We start from the raw sequence: 15,805 nt of genomic DNA, 5'->3' as shown, positions 1-15,805 counted from the left end.
GATTTCAGGAACTCCTTTATCAGGGCTGACTCAGGTGACAGAAACAAAATGCAGGCAGTTGTTTCAGCACAGACTTTTCCCTGAAGTACAGTTTGCATGAGAGGCCTCTTTGTAGCAATGGCTGCTAGGCTCTGTTTTGGGATTTTGGGATTGTTGTTTTGTTTGTTTGTTTGTTAATTTTAGTCCATTCACCACCAGAAGCCCTTCTTATTAGGTATCTTCTTCCTTAAGGTCCACACTTCTTACTTTATTATGTCCTCATACACATTTTATAGAACTATGTTAAGATTTTCAAAAATCCAGTTTTTATTCCAAGAAACATTTGAACAAAAAGTATCATTTTTAATATGACATACAGCCCAAGACAAGAGAAAGAAAATCATGTACAGTTATGATATGTTGAAGACTAATTTTATACATTATTTGGTGCTTCATCTTCTGTTTGTTAGGTATTTATTTGGGTATAAATCTCAACCAAGGCTATTTAAGCTGCAAATCTGAAATGTGAAGACAATAACAAGAGTATCTGTTGTTCACTGATGCCTTACTATTCACTAATGACTGCATACTTCTCATGTAAATGTCAGTACTCCATAATTATTTTATTTTTCCTCCATCAAAAATATCACAGAATTATCAAAAGCCAAGGCTCCAATCCATTCTGACATCCTTTTATTCTGAGTAGTCACTTAATGGCCGCAGGTTCATTTCTTTCAGCTGGATAAATGCCCCCTCCATCTTGCCTTTCCCCACCCCCCAAAACACACACACTCATGCACACACACACACACATTAAGATTAGGTTACCTTTGTCTGCATTAGAGGACCTTATTCAGCTGGACTTTCTAATGATACACAATTAAATGAAACACAATTGTACCTCATAACAGACTATGAGACAACTGTACCCTAAACCCATATTCCTGTGTATTCTAGTTTGCCCAATATTCATTTATATGTACCTCTGTGAAGAGTAATTCATTTGATTCTGGTGGTATTGCCTTATTACAGTGGAATACATTTGCATCACAAATGGCAACAGCCATTTTCTTCCATATTTACATTATACAAATCAGTAAACATATGGTCTCCCTATTAATAACTTGGTGCCAGAAACATGCACTTTCTACTTTCATTGCTGATGGGGCTGTGATATCTTGGAAAAGACATTGGCTTTAGAGACAGAGCACCTGGGATTTAATTTATGCTCTGCCATTTGTTACAGTATGACCCAATTAAATCATTTTACCTCTCTGAAAAATACAGGATTTGGGCAAGATGGCATCAGAAATACTCCTCTGCCCTAAAATGCTAATTGTGTCCCAGACCATGTTCAGGGGGCCTAAAGTGATCCTGAAATATGTAACATGAAAATGTTGTGCTATGGGGACTTGGAGAGGCTGAAAACCCTGTGTTCGCTTCTTGAATACTGACTGGAAACCAACGGGGTGCCATGCGAAACACTGGGCAAGCAAGGAAGGCATTGCCATGAAGGAACTGACATTCTTTGGAGAACACAGACAGTTAAACAGCATCAGAGTGTAGCATGCATTTCAATGGAGACAACACTGGTTGCTGTGGGGAACATGGACATGGACAGCAGACAGTTGTGGGGACAGAGTTAGGAATGACTTTTTAGAAGAGATAATGTCAAAGCTAAATAAGACAAGTCATGGCACGGGAGGATAAACTCTTTGGGTGTGGGGAGGAAGAAAAGTGCCTGGTGCCAGACCTTAGGCCTAATGGGATCTGATATACCTAGAGATGTAACAAGTATATCTGTTTCCAATTTGTAGTTACTATCTCTTTGAAACAAACAAGAAAACCCCATTTTCCAATTTACATCCCCAATATATGTTATCAAAATATGAGCTGTGCTGGTAGATTAAGCCTGAATGTTCATTTTCTTACTTACTACTTAGCCCTCTGCTGGAAAAGTTATCTTCAATTGTTGATTGTGAAAAGAGCTATGGGCCCTTGAATGCTTATCAGAAAGTACAGTATTCTTGTTTATTCTAGTTCTTTTCAACTTGTTTCTCTTAGGCTGAAAATCAGTAGCTTTTGTTTGTGAATAATAATTCAATATAAGAGTTAAAACTGAAGATTTGATGCTATATGTTAAGATAACTAAAGCTCTTGGTCCTCAAGGATTTCACTATTTAATTATCTTTTAGAAATGCTACGCTACTGCAGATTGCTTTTTATACTAATTACTTCATCCAAATAAACAATTTTTTTTTGTATTTTTCTGAAGCTGGAAATGGGGAGAGACAGACAGACTCCCGTATGCGCCCAACCGGGATCCACCCGGCACACCCACCAGGGGGCGATGCTCTGCCCCTCCAGGTTGTCTCTCTGTCACAACCAGAGCCACTCTAGCGCCTGGGGCAGAGGCCAAGGAGCCATCCCCAGAGCCCGGGCCATCTTTGCTCCAATGGAGCCTCGGCTGCGGGAGGGGAAGAGAGAGGCAGAGAGGAAGGAGAGGGGGAGGGGTGGAGAAGTAGATGGGTGCTTCTCCTGTGTACCCTGGCTGAGAATCGAACCAGGGACTTCTGCACGCCAGGCTGACGCTCTACCACTGAGCCAATCGGTCAGGGCCCAAATAAACAATTTTTAAAACCCCAGGTGGATATGTTTGCCCTCTTGGTAACCTCATCAGTAGCATATTGTCCTCATCCTTTTCTTGCTCTTGCTTTTAAATCCTCCTGAAGCAAATTCTGTCTTTTTGTTTGTTTCTTGGTTTGATCGGTCATATTATTGGAACAGACGTAGCAACAGTGTGAAATGCATTTGGAAAACCTAAGACTTCATTTATAAATTGTCCCTGTTCTAGCACTGTATACAGTTGCTGTGTGTTTGTGCATTATTAAATGAAGCCTGGCATCCCTAGTAATCTTTTCCAGTTTTGAGTGACCTTGTGTACCAGCCTTGGCTCTGATCCCTGTTGCGCAGATGAGAGGAATGAAAAACAGGAAAATGTTCGCTGAAATATTTATGCATGTGTCTTAGAATGAAGAAGGAGTAAAAATATTCTGGAAATTACTTTTAAAATAAAATCCATAGAAATATTAATATTTTAATGTGTGCTCCAAATGGGTACTCTGACTTTTACAACATCTAAATTATATTTGAAATATTTTGATGAAGCAAAATGTAATGATTCCTGATACAAACTCAAAAAGTCACTCAGGTTTTTAGTAACAAAATAATAAAAATAGTGCACTAAAGAGGCTGATAAGAGAAAGGTGTGATATGGACTAGTTTATTCTTTTATTGATTATATTAATTTTTGTCCAAAGATCCTTAGAATATAAGTAATAAGACGTACATGCTTTAGAGAATAGTAAAAGAAGTATGAAACACTGTTCTTGAAATCCAGTCCTGCTTTAAGCTTGAGGCACACATATCTAACCAATTAGCTATTCATTTCCCAAAAAAAGTTATTTAAGAGTTTCAAAGGTAGTGGAGCCTTTTAGCACTACATATATGTTTAAAAGCGCAAATTCTACAGTCATACAACTTCAACTCAAATGTCAGCTTTGCCACTGGTAGGCTGTGTCACCTTGGAAAACTTAACCTCTCCAAGTCTCAGTTTTCATATATATGAAATGAAGATTATAATAGGGTTTAAGAAAATTAAATGAGAGTAATTTACTTGAAGCACATAGCCGAGTGTGACAACACAGAAATATCCAATATGTAACCATTATTAATGGATAAATAGGACATATTCCTATCCTTACTATATGCAAGACTTTCTACTTAATGATTGTCGTGCTTGTCCATTAGAGCCATCAGCAGTATGTATGTGTCAGGGTGAATGTATGTGTTATTAGCAGAAAGAGTAAGTAGTATCACCCCTATTTTTTAGACCATCTGTGATTCTGTATTCAACTTTTTCTGGGCAATACATTTAATTGTGATTGTTATTTATTATGTCCACAAGCCCAACTTTATTTTAGAAGTTTGGATTTGAAATATTATTTCTAAATTTAGAACATAAGGGAAAATTAGGCACAAATGCCCTGTACTTCAGGAAGCATTGCCAGAAGCATAACAATGAACAGAAAAATTGCTATATTAAAAATTCATAACTCAACACATTAAGGTTTTATATCACCTTAGTAGCTAATTAATTTACTGAATCTGAGAGTACAAAGATTGTTAGATAGGAAATATGATGAAATAGCCATTTTTTAATATCAAATTTGATAAGCTATAATTCTCTCATTTGCTTTGAGCTATAAATCAAAACAAATATGAATAGTCAAAAATGTTTCCATTAAAGTGTAGAGAGAGAATATAAAACAAGTGTATGTTTTAGGGTGGTGCCTTGCATATTGTGGGTGGTTAGTAAATATTTGCTAAATTGAATTGAAATACACAAAATAAGCTTCTGGATGACTAAAGTGATTTGAAGAACAAGTAATAATAAAGACAGTGTCCTGTTTAAGGATGAGAGGCTGTTTGGGAAAGTTTTAAAACTGGACCCATATTAACCTTTGTCATGTCAATAGCATTGAATTTCTAATTAAATGCCTAACTTTGCAAAAAAAAAAAAAAAAGCCAGCTGCATTTAGCATGAGTTATTTTTGCTTTGAAACAATCAGCCGTTACTTTTAAGTATGTGATTTAACCACTCCAAGTTTCTATATTGCCTCATCTATAAAAGGAAAATGACAATAATATCCCATGCTGTTGAAAACCCCTTAGATCAGCTGCACCTGAAGGAGTTTGTCAAACAAGCACATAGCCAGGGCCTATCTGGGCCTCCTGAATCCAGACCTCAGAGGCTGGGTCCAGGAAGCTACATGTCCTTCTTATACAGAGTAACTTCTGATAAGCACTGGTCCTCACAGTTCCCAACAGTGATTGGTTTAGGAAAGGAGCTGTCAGTAGCATCAGTCAGTGGAGTCAAGGCATTCTTTTTTCTTGGAAAAGAATTCAAAGACCTAATAATTTGCTAAAGATTAAAAAGTAAAATACCTTTATATATGGAAATAAAAATAAATAACATTATAATATATAGTAAACTCTAATTTACTACCTCCAGAATCAAGAAAAAGTAATAAAACATATTTTCTCATATGATTTTTATATTGCAGGTTTACAAATTTATGGTTAGTTCTTAGAACTTAGGCCTTTCATTATCAAATATCCATGAATTGCTACTATTTCTATATTTTTTTAGTTTTCAAATCTATGCAAAGCACATGTTCTGTGATAAGCATTGTTATAAACACATTAGAAATTCTAATAAAATGAATAATCAAGCAGAAGATATGCTGCTTTCTTGATATGAGTTTCAATTCCCAACATATGTTTATACTGGCTTATCAAAAGAAGGATTAATAGAAAGTGCACTTTCTTCACACAATATTCTCTCTCTAAAATCGGAATATGAGCAAAAGAATGCATTTCTGTTTGAATCAATTCTATTTGGCTATTTGGCTGCCTTGTTACAGTAAAAGTAAAAAAGGCTCAGAAATTTATTCATTGCGTATAGGAAAGAAAGCCAAGGATACAAAGGGAAAATAATGCAGAAAGCATTAATCTTAGAATGCATTCATAGCAATAAATAAAATAATGCTGAGATAATTATTGTTTCTGAATTTTCAATAATAAATGGCTTGATGATGTTATTCAAATATTTTTAATTACTTTTTTTCTTCTCAAAATAGACTATACTATTGCTTGTGGCTCGGATTCAGGAAAGAGAAAGGAGAATGACCTTAGCTCAATGTAGCAAAGGCATTGAATATAGTCACCAAAGTACTGCACGCTTTGAAGGGTGTCTGACTACTTTAAGTAGTAGTATGAAAAGAGAAACTTGAAAGTTTACAGTAACATTTTGCATTAGGTCAAATGATTTTTTTCTGTTGGTAAGTGTGTCCTGGCTGCTTTGAATAAAAATATATTTGATATTTAGTACTTCAGTGCATACATCTATTAAATTGTTATCAAAGACATGCTTGGGCGTAAGTTGCTCAGTGTTCTAATGGTAGTTGTGATACTAAATTGGAGTCTGAACACCAAGCTTGCTTGCTTTTATTTCTTTCTTATTATTTTTCTTTTTTTCAAGTTCTGTTGCCTCACAAGTCATTTGGCTCTTCTGATCCTCATTTTATAATTCTCTTAATTCACTGATTCAACAAATAATTATAAGCCTAGTATATGACACTATGTTACATATAGAAGGCAAAAGAAAGAAGAAAATTTATTCCTTCCAAGAGTTGGTCCCTCAATACCCCCAAATCTTCCAGACTTTGTTTAAAATAAATCAAATTGAACCAGTAAGGTTCAAAACATATGTCAAATTCTAGTCCATATATCTTTTATTCTTAGTGCTCATCTGATATGTAACCCTACCCAATATTTTCATATTCCATGTCCATGAATTAAAATTCATTGTATTATCCAAATTTAATTTGTGGGGTCTTTCAAAAGTGCTTAGTACTCCTTACATATAATCTCTAAACATCCAACAATAAGGCAAACTATTACCCAATGTGTATTTCTTTGAAGTTTTGACATGTAATTAATATATTGACCCAGTTGTTAGCCAAATATAGCACATAATTATAAACACTTTTTATCTGTGTCACCATCTGTTTCTTATGCTTATTTTCATCAATAATAAATATTGCTATTTTGAAATTGATAGTAGGAATTAAAGGTCAGTCATAGGAATTTCAGCTTTTAACCAAGTTTTGGAAACAATTATTTTTTAATTTATTTGTTCATTTTAGAGAGGACAGTCAGAGAGAGAGAGAGAGAGAGAGAGAGAGAAAGAGAAGAGGGGAGGAGCAGGAAGCATCAATTCCCATATGTGCCTTGTCTAGGCAAGCCCAGGTTTTCGAACATGCTACCTTAGTGTTCCAGGTTGACGCTTTATCCACTGCGCCACCACAGATCAGGCAATATCAATTTTAAAATGGAACGGCAATACCTAGTTTTTTAATGCATTATTCAAAGTAATCCACTTTATTTATCCATGCTACCAGTATTCAAACTATATGCTTTGAGGTGAAAAGCTTGTAAAAACTTACTGAGCTCCAAAGGTACAACCTGACAAACCAATAGGTGATGATAGAATACTCTTTCCTATGATGTTAATTTAATAAATATACAACATATTTATAAGTGTCTATAGATCTTAAGTACTACATATTTTCAAATTTTTATTTTGCTGGCCCTGGCCGGTTGGTTCAGCGGTAGAGCGTCGGCCTGGCGTGCGGGGGAACCCGGGTTCGATTCCCGGCCAGGGCACATAGGAGAAGCGCCCATTTGCTTCTCCACCCCCCCCTTCCTCTCTGTCTCTCTCTTCCCCTCCCGCAGCCAAGATCCATTGGAGCAAAGATGGCCCCGGGCGCTGGGGATGGCTCCTTGGCCTCTGCCCCAGGCACTAGAGTGGCTCTGGTCGTGGCAGAGCGACGCCCCGGAGGGGCAGAGCATCGCCCCCTGGTGGGCGTGCCTCAGTGGATCCCGGTCGGGCACATGCGGGACCCACTTTCCAGCTTCAGAAAAATACAAAAATAAAATAAAATTTTATTTTGCTAATAAATATATTGCAAAAATGGACTCTGGCCAGGTGCTCAGTGGGTAGACATCATCCTGGAGTGCCAAGGTTGCAGGTTGGACCCCTGGTCAGAGCATGTACAAGAAATAGCCCATGAGTGCACAACCAGATGGTACAAGTAAGTGGCACAGGGAGTTGATGTTTCTCTCTCTCTCTTAGTTCCCCACCCCTCAAATCAATGAAAAAAAAAAAAAAGAAACTTGGCTGATTAGAACATCATCCCAAAGCACAGAGGTTGCTGGTTAGATTCCTTGTCAGGGCACATACAGGAACAGATCAATAAAACATTTAAAAAAGATATTCATGGATGGACCTTGATAACATTATACTGAGTGAAATAAGTAAATAAGAAAAAACTAAGGACTGTATGATTCCATACATAGGTGGGACACAAAATTGAGACTCATGAACATGGATAAGAGTGTGGTGGTTACCAGGGGGAGGGGAAGGGAGAAGAGGGGCACAAAGAAAATCAGATAAGAAGGTAACAGAAGACTATATGACTTTGGGTGATGGGTATACAACATAATCAAATGTCAAAATGACCTGGAGATGTTTTCTCTGAATCTGTGTACCTAATTAATGTCACTCTGTTAAAATTAATTGTCTAAATAAAAAAAAAAGATATTGAAAAAATGTATTAAAGAATTAACCTCCTGCCTGACCTGTGGTGGCGCAGTGGATAAAGCTTCGACCTGGAACTCTGAGGTCGCTGGTTCAAAACCCTGGGCTTGCTTGGTCAAGGCACATATGGGAGTTGATGCTTTCTGCTCCTCCCTTCTCTCTCTCTCTCTCTCTTTCTCTCTCTCTCTCCTCTCTAAAATGAATAAATAAATAAAGTTTAAAAAAAAGATCTTTGTTTAAAAAAAAAAAAAAAAAAAAAAGAATTAACCTCCTATCCTCTAACATAAAGACCAATATCCAGGCCTTGGCCAGTTGGCTCAGTGGTAGAGCATTGGCCTGGCGTGCAGGAGTCCCGGGTTCAATTCCCGGCCAGGGCACACAGGAGAAGCGCCCATCTGCTTCTCCACCCCTCCCCCTCTCCTTCCTCTCTGTCTCTCTCTTCCCCTCCCACAGCCAAGGCTCCATTGGAGCAAAGTTGGCCAGGCGCTGAGGATGGCTCTGTGGCCCCTGCCTCAGGTGCTAGAATGGCTCTGGTTGCAACAGAGCATCGCCCCCTGGTGGTCATGTCAGGTGGTTCTTGGTCGGGCGCATGCGGGAGTCTGTCTGACTGCCTCCCTCCCGGTTTCCAACTTCAGAAAAATACAAAAAAAAAAAAAAAAAAGACCAATATCCAATTATTTTAAAATTAAGGAACATTTATTCTTTGAGGGTACTGTCTATTTTTCTGTGTCTTATTGACAAATGTGTAAATGCACAGCTTCATACACTAAAAGTTTGACAATTTTCTTTTGCCATATGTGCTCCAGTCTTCATCTATTCATTTTTCTATTAATAACTCTAGCAATAACGTTTTTTCATTTATAAGAACAAGGAGAAACCAGTTTCAACATCCTTCTTCTCCAGTCCCACCTATATAGCTCTCAGAATCATAGAGTGTATTAGGTTTAGAATCCTTGTAGTGAAATAATGTATTCTTTTGACTGTATTTCTGATTTTATTTTTTTGGAGTACCTTAATGTGTTCCTCCATGACTCCCAGGACTAGCTCCCAGAGGAGTGTGTTGCACTGGCCTCTGAGGGTACCTGGACTTGGTAGCAATCCACGTATTAGTGGGGCTCACTTTTGACTGGGATTCTATTGACCACTGCAGCCTATGGCATTTTTGCTCTCCCCAAGTTCTACAACTCACCAAATTTACTTAGTTAAGATTTGTTTATTTGACAACAGGGAATATCCCCAGTGGTGTGAGCTTGGAGTGCAGATAGAACTAACACCCTGCAAGAGCTTGTGCCCTCCATCTCCAGCCAGGGCTTCTCCTGGACCCGGCAGGTACTCTTGCCTGCCCCAGTTTCTCATGATGCTGTTCCAGTGCCTGACAGTATCCACTGATGTGGAGAATTTTGACACAGGAGTTAATTTGAAAGTGAATAGTCATGTGACACTCTGATGAGCAATTTTAGAAGAAATTGGAGATAGAGTTATAACCAGAACCACACATAGCTTCAGAACACTGAAGTACCTATTCAACCCACCGGAACAAGAAATGTCAACAAATAACTAAAAACCTACTGGTTCTGTGAAACCAGTACAGATAAAAATGTTGGCTCCAAAGTGTTCTACTCCCACACTTGAGGATGTCTCCACTGAGGAAGAGAAACTCCTCCCAGCTTTCTCTGATGCCTTGCTCTACAAAATCGAGGATATTGTTAATGAAGATTGGGAGAACCCTCAGCTCTACAGCAACTACATTAAGGATATCCAACTATATCTAAGGCATCCTGAGGTTCTGCCTTTGACAAATCCACATTTCTTAAATGGAAGAAATACAAACAGACATATGTGTGCCATCCTGGTGTGAGTCCATTCCAAGTTTAGGCTGCTGCAGGAAGCTCTGTACCTGTGTGTCACCAGATGGGTCAATTTTTACAAGTTCAGCCAGTCTCTCCTAAGAGGCTTCAATGGATTACAGCTCTGCTCTTGGCTTCCAAACATGAGGAGATGTTTTCTACGAATATTGAAGATCTCATTTATATCATAATGTGTATACTAGTTCCTAAATCTGAGAAATGGAGACTCTAATTATGAATGAAATGAAATTTGAGCTGGGTTGACTTTTGCCACTACATTTCTTAAGGTGGTCATCAAAATCCAAGGAGGCCCTGGCCAGTTGGCTCAGCGGTAGAGCATCGGCCTAGTGTGCGGAGGACCCGGGTTCGATTCCCGGCCAGGGCACACAGGAGAAGCGCCCATTTGCTTCTCCACCCCTCCGCCGCGCTTTCCTCTCTGTCTCTCTCTTCCCCTCCCGCAGCCAAGGCTCCATTGGAGCAAAGATGGCCCGGGCGCTGGGGATGGCTCTGTGGCCTCTGCCTCAGGCGCTAGAGTGGCTCTGGTCGCAACATGGCGACACCCAGGATGGGCAGAGCATCGCCCCCTGGTGGGCAGAGCGTCGCCCCATGGTGGGCGTGCCGGGTGGATCCCGGTCGGGCGCATGCGGGAGTCTGTCTGACTGTCTCTCCCTGTTTCCAGCTTCAGAAAAAATGAAAAAAAAAAAAGAATCCAAGGAGGCTGATGTTGAAGAGAAGCACACTTTAGTCTAATATTTGATGGTGCTGACTCACTGATTAGGATATGGTGTATTATCACCCTTCTAATGTGGCAGTGAGTGCTTATTGTCTATTCTAAAAGTTCTAGGCCAAGGGAAATGAAATTTACAGTGCAATAGTACACTGGATACACAGAGAATGAAGTATTGGTAGTCATGCAGCACATAGCCAAAAATGTAGTGAAAATAAATGAAAAACGTAACAAAATCCATTTCCATCCAGAATAAGTATGCAAACCTGGCCAGGCAGTAGCGCAGTGGAAAGAGCATTGGACTGGGATGTGAAGGACCCAAGTTAAAAACCTTGAGGTCACCAGCTTGAGCATGGGCTCACCAGCTTGAGTGTGGGGTCACCAGCTTGAGCATGGGATTATAAACATGACCCCATGGTCACTTGCTTGATCCCAAAGGTGGCTGGCTTGAAGCCCATGTTCGCTGGCTTGAGCTCAGGGTCACTGGCTTGAGCAAGGGGTCACTTACTCAGCGGGAGCCCCTCAGACAAGGCGCATATTAGAAAGCAATTAATGAATAACTAAGGTGCTGCAATGAAGAGTTGATGCTTTTCATCCCTCTTCCATCTTCTCTGCCCCATCTGTCCCTCGCTCTGACTCTCTCTGTCTCTCTCACTTAAAAAAAAAAAAAGATTCAGTTTTTAAAATTCTTGTATCCTTATTAATTAGTGTATTATTTTCCTTTTTATTGGATAATAAAATATACAGGTTTCAAGTACACAATTCTACAAAACATCATCTGTACATTGCATTGTGTGTTCACCTCCCAAAATCAAGTTTCCCTTCATCACCACCTATGGCGGCTCCAGCCTCGTCCACCTCCCCCACTTCTCTCCCATCCTGCAGTCCCCACACTGTGTCTGTATTTTTTCCTTTGCTTAATTCCTTCACCTTTTTCACCCAGCCCCTGAACTCTCATCCCCTCTGACAGTTGTCAGTCTGTTCTCTATATCTATGAGTCTGTTTCTTGATTGTTTGTTTGTTTATTTTGTTCTTTAGATTTTACATTTAAGTGAGATCATATAGTACTTGTCTTTCTCTGCCTGGCTTATTTCACTTAGCATAATAATCTCCAGGTCCATCTATGCTGTTGCAAAAGGTAAGATTTCCTTCTTTTTTTTTTTATAGCTGAGTAGTATTCCATGTGTAAATGTACCACACTTTTTTATCTACTGATGGGCACTTTAAAACTTTCACTTTAGATCAGCAGTCATAAAATAAGCATCTAGATTATAGGGAAAAAAAAGAATAATAGATATGACAAAAACAACAAAAATTAAAGAAAAGAGGACAGAAGTAGTGGGAAAGAACTTTAAAACTGTCACAATTGAAATCAGAATATTTTAAATCAGGATATTTGAGATGACTATTATTAAACTTGTTTTAAAGACCTTTTTTATAACAACCCAACACCAAAGAAAGTAGCGTATTTTAAAGTTTCTAGCAATATAATAGTTGCCATTAAAAACAATAACTTCTTTCCTCTTAGATAAAGCTTTTCTTTGGAAAAAAAAGCCATTATACCTGTGTGCTTTTCAATACAATAGACTCTTTTTAAAATGTTTATGCCACTCAAATCATGTAAGTGACCAAAGTTTTTTGCAAAAGATAGTTTTTAACTATGTATTCTAGTTTATGTTCAATCTTGTCATCTTAAATAAAATTGCCAAAGATCAGATAAATGTTCTCTCATTTCAGATTGGAAGCAAACTACCAAATTGCTTTAAAAATATTTTACAGGTGACTGGAAAGCTAGTTCTGTGGTGTTTTGTGAATTTAGCCTTTTATAGATTTGACATGCCGTATTTGTTGACTGTTCCAATACTGCACACGTTTTAACAGCAGCCCAGAATGGAATATCCCCACAAGACCATTTCAGTGATTTTTTTTCACATGAAGATTTTATGAACTTTAGAATAAAACTGGAATGTTATTAGCACTTTCTTCTAGTGTAAGAATGTGGGGGGAAATATATAAAAACAATTTAGAATGTAGTATTACAGTAGATAAAATTTACAAGAACAGGCATTCCTAAATATTTAAATTATGATAAGTACTTGTTTATAATGGTAATAATAATAACTTTAAAAATGAGTCTGAACTAAAACATTTTTTAATTGCTTCCCATAAATCATTATTTTACTTGTTTTCCATGTAGGAAACATAAATGTGAAGTGATTTTTCTATGGTCATTCATTTGCAGATTTAACAAGTTGTTTTTACAAAATAATTACTCATGGATTATAATAAAAACACTCCTCAATGAATATGAAAGTCCATAGCAGGATCGCATACACATACCTATAGTTCCCCCTGCACAAATAATTTAGTCATCTCACCAGAGTAGCTTACTTTGGGAGCAAGAGAAGTGGGAGCTACTTTCAAGTGTAATTTTAATGGCATGCTCCTGAAAGAGTCCAGGTATAATGGCATTTCCTATATAACTGGAGTGTGACAGTATTTCATTAGTTGATACCTGTGGATTGCAGAGTATGCTCTCCTGCCATTCTGAATTGAGGTTGGAATATCTTAGCTCTTTGTGCAGAACCTCTTCATTAATCAGAGCTAATGGTTAACACTGATTCTTGTAAAATTTTAGGATATGTACATTTGCTTTGCTTCTTGAAATGTCACATTTTTTATATTTCTGCTTTTAATTTTCAGTGTTAATATGCTTGTTATTCAACATAATATTTTTACTGATGTAGTAATTTTACATGTTAAGAAACATTCAAATATGTGAGCACTGAAATGACTTTGTGTGCTCATCACAGCATGTTTAATAATGTAAGAAAAAAATAAAACCCTAACTCTGTTACAATAGAGAGTGGTTAAATAAATTTTGAGAGCCCTAACCATGAAATATTATATCATTAAACCATGAAATATTATTATACCATTAAAAATTATTTAAAAATCTTTTTGTGCCTGACCAGGCGGTGGCACAGTGGATAGAGCGTCAGACTGGGATACCGAGGACCCAGGTTCGAGACCCTGAGGTTGCCAGTTTGAGCACGGGCTCATCTGGTTTGAGCAAAAGATCACCAGCTTGGACCCAAGGTCACTGGCTCAAGCAAGGGGTTACTCCATCTGCTGAAGGCCCGCAGTCAAGGCACATATGAGAAAGCAATCAGCAATCAATGAACAACTAAAGTGTAGCAATGTGCAATGAAAAATTAATGATTGATGCTTCTCATCTCTCCATTCCTGTCTGTCTATCCCTGTCTATCCCTCTCTCTGACTCTCTCTGTCTCTGTTAAAAAACAACAACAAAATCTTTTTGTGATATGTAAAAATTCTGAGAATACAATATTACAAATGAAAACTAGGGCTCCAAAGTGAATATATATGATGTGATAAAAAGTATGTGCATAGATAAGATGCTAGAGATACACTCCAATGTTAATAGTAGTTTGTTTTTAGTGGTAGGAATTGTGAAGGATCATAATTTTCATCTTTGTACTTTTCTGGAGTCCACATTGCATTTAATGAACATGTATTTAATGTATAATCAGAAACACACACTACTTTTTGAAAATGACTATTGCTGATGCTCTAAACTTTTAAAAAGATCAGATATGTTTTTTTCTAGAATACATAGAATGAGTCATTTCTGTGACTATACATAATTTCAGTCCTCCTCAATGTGGAAGATGAAAGGCAATATCAAAGAAAGCCATAATTTCTGTTATTTCTATAAGATCATTTTATACTCTAATGCTTCTTGAGCAAGTGTAAAACACATGGGACTTGATAAAGTCTGTGAAATATGGCTTGACTGACATACAACAGAAAAATAAAATGTGTTTATTATCTAGAGAATACCGAATTCATGCTCTCCTTCTCTAGAGTTACATAATTTACTTTGCAATGAGTTTTGTTTCAAGGACATTCTGCAATATCTCCTATTTTTAAATTAACAGAATGTAAAATATTTTGAAGTTTTTGACAAAAAGTCAATATCTAAAAAACATGATACACAATTATATAACAAGAATTTGAGTAAAAATTTATATTTCTCCGTGCAAAGAGAGAGAAATTTTATATTAACATGGATGCATTGTGAATGTCAATTTGACATTTTTCTATTGCTGTATTAGTTCCATAATGATGCCTAACACATTACCACATACTTCAGGGGTCGGGAACCTATGGCTCGCAAGCCAGATGTGGCTCTTTCGATGGATGCATCTGCCTTGCAGACAAATCTTTAATAAAAATAATAATAACGTTAAAAATATAAAACATTCTCATGTATTACAATCCATTCATTTCCTACCGCTCATGTTCATGGTTGTAGGTGGCTGGAGCCAATCACAGCTGTCCTCCAGGACAACACCAAATTTTTATTGGATAATGTGTAATGTACACGGGTTGTTGTATGGCTGTCATGGAATTACATTTTAAAATATGTGGCATTCATGGCTCTCTCAACCAAAAAGGTTTCCAACCCCTGACATACTTAGTCGCTTAAAACAACAAAAACTTATTCTCACAATTTCGGAGGTTGGAAATTTGAAATCATGTTGTCCACAGGGCCATATTTCTGTTTAATGCTCTAGAAAAGAATACTTTCCTGCCTCTCTCTAGTTTTTGATGGCTGACTGAAATCCCTGGGACAATCCTTGGAGTCCCTTGCCTTCCAACTTCTCACTCCAACTTCTGCCTCCTTTTCCCATGTCTGTCTTCCCTCTGAGTCTGTGTCTAAATTTCCCTTCTAATTTATCCACTCTAATTCAGTATGTCTTCTTAACTTGATTACACCTGTGAAGAGCCTATTTCCCAATAAGATCACATTCATGGGTACCAGACATTATGACTTCAACATATCTTTTCTGGGGACACAGATCAAATCACAATATAACCTCTCTCGTCCTGGCCGGTTGGCTCAGCGGTAGAGCGTCGGCCTAGCGTGCGGAGGACCCAGGTTCGATTCCCGGCCAGGGCACACAGGAGAAGCGCCCATTTGCTTCTCCACCCCTCCGCCAC

The 15,805-nt window shown here is 37.9% G+C and overlaps 1 pseudogene; it reads left to right on the top strand.

Annotated features, from left to right (window-relative positions):
* The first annotated feature begins 4,676 nt into the window (after positions 1–4,676).
* Positions 4,677–14,445, top strand: LOC136319212 (G2/mitotic-specific cyclin-B2-like; annotated as a pseudogene).
* Positions 14,446–15,805: the final 1,360 nt, after the last annotated feature.

The sequence above is a fragment of the Saccopteryx bilineata genome, chromosome 1 (genome assembly GCF_036850765.1).
Source record: "Saccopteryx bilineata isolate mSacBil1 chromosome 1, mSacBil1_pri_phased_curated, whole genome shotgun sequence".
NCBI lineage: Eukaryota > Metazoa > Chordata > Mammalia > Chiroptera > Emballonuridae > Saccopteryx > Saccopteryx bilineata.
The sequence above is the reverse complement of the archived record's forward strand: the minus strand, read 5'-3'. Positions and strand labels throughout refer to the sequence as shown.